General features: G+C 39.7%; 1 pseudogene; it reads left to right on the top strand.

Moving 5' to 3' along the window:
• Window positions 1-382: 382 nt before the first annotated feature.
• On the top strand, window positions 383-1,626 carry LOC120356104 (annotated as a pseudogene).

Below are 1,626 nucleotides of genomic sequence, written 5' to 3'. Positions count from 1 at the left end.
TTTTGGACACTTCAAATATGACATTTGTAGTCTCCTAGCATCCAGGTACAATACCCTAAAATTCTCGACACTACTTCTTGAAACACCCTGTATAAGAATAATTGTTTACTAAGCACTTCCGAAAGCAGAAGTGGAAGGTGATAGCTGTAGCAAATCTTAGGTAATCTGAATATCAGGAAATTGTCAAGTATTCTATTTTTCATTCTGATTGTCTAAATAACCTAAAGATGATGTTCAAGTGAACATCAGTTAAGTTATACTTTTTTATTCTTTCTAATGACAATAAGATGATATTATCATAAATGTTTTAATTATTGAATAATGAACACGAATAATGAAAAGTTTTTTGATCAGCTGTCTGTTGATCACCTTTCTTAGTTCCATGTTAGCGGCTGGAAAGGGTACTCTTTCCGGCCTAGGCCGGAAAGAAACCTGTTCTGACGTCAGACGAGAGTCGTCTGCGAACAGATCTACGTAGGGACTGGAAAACAGCTGCTTTCTGTGCAGCATGGCAAAAAACACATTATTTTAATTCAACTATATCTACAAGTGAACGTGGTTCAGCGTTGAACGAAGTGTTAGAATATTACTTTTATTTGATCAAATTTATTGATAAATCATTGATTTGTACAGGGCTTCGACACTAGTGCAATGACAGCCAGTGCAGTGATGCTGATGCTAGCTATCTACCCTGACATCCAGGAGAAGGCAAGGCGAGAGGCTGAGGAGGTGCTGGGTGAGAGAGATGCATCCCTGGAGGACATCAACCGTCTAGTCTACCTAGAGGCTGTCACTAAGGAGACCCTGAGATTGTTTGGACCTCCCTTGTTCCTCAGGAAGATCAAGGGTGATGTACCACTGGGTGAGTGTCAAACACTTGGTTATACCAAAGAGGAAAGCATCCTATGGCTTGTAGAATTCATTCAAAGTTTGGAAGTATTGTATCAAATTATGGTGTTGTGTATCAAGTTAAGATGATACTGTATCATGTGGTGTTGATACTGTAAAATCTATGGTGATACAATAAAGAAAATATAGCATAAGGAGATATTCCATGGTATGTAGCTTAAAGAGATATTCCAATGTTATGAGTCGTTTATGTTCAAATTTCGAGCCGATTTCTTGTCAAATAAAGCATATTACTGTCGACTGCTGTCTATTATTAGTGTGTTGTTAGGAGTGTGAGGCTCAGCTCACACTTACGCGACTCAGGTCGAGAAGAGACTCGACTCTAGTCGAGAGCGTGTGTTTTGAAATGGTGACGCGCGGAGACTAGAATCGACAGGTCTGAGTGTCACCATGTGAAAACACATGCTCTACACTAGAGTCGGGTCTCTTCTTCACCTGAGTCTCTAAGTATGAGTTGAGCCTAAGAGTGTAAGAAGGGCACAGTATGAGAGACTAACATCGTCACATAGCTCCACCAAAAACAACTACTAGAACTAGTGGCTTGAGTTCACAGTGAAATTTAGAGCATGAACGGCCATTGGAGCATGAGATATCATCTTATTGTACTTTCTCTGTATGCCATTACTGAGTGATTCATTGTCAAGTGCTTGAGTAGCAACATGGAAGTCCGGGGTTCAAACCCAGATACCAACAAAAGTTAAGTTTTTTTCTAGGTAA

The sequence above is a fragment of the Nilaparvata lugens genome, unplaced genomic scaffold (genome assembly GCF_014356525.2).
Source record: "Nilaparvata lugens isolate BPH unplaced genomic scaffold, ASM1435652v1 scaffold5785, whole genome shotgun sequence".
NCBI classification, from domain to species: domain Eukaryota; kingdom Metazoa; phylum Arthropoda; class Insecta; order Hemiptera; family Delphacidae; genus Nilaparvata; species Nilaparvata lugens.
Note: the sequence above shows the minus strand (reverse complement) of the source record. Positions and strands in the feature narration are given on the sequence as shown.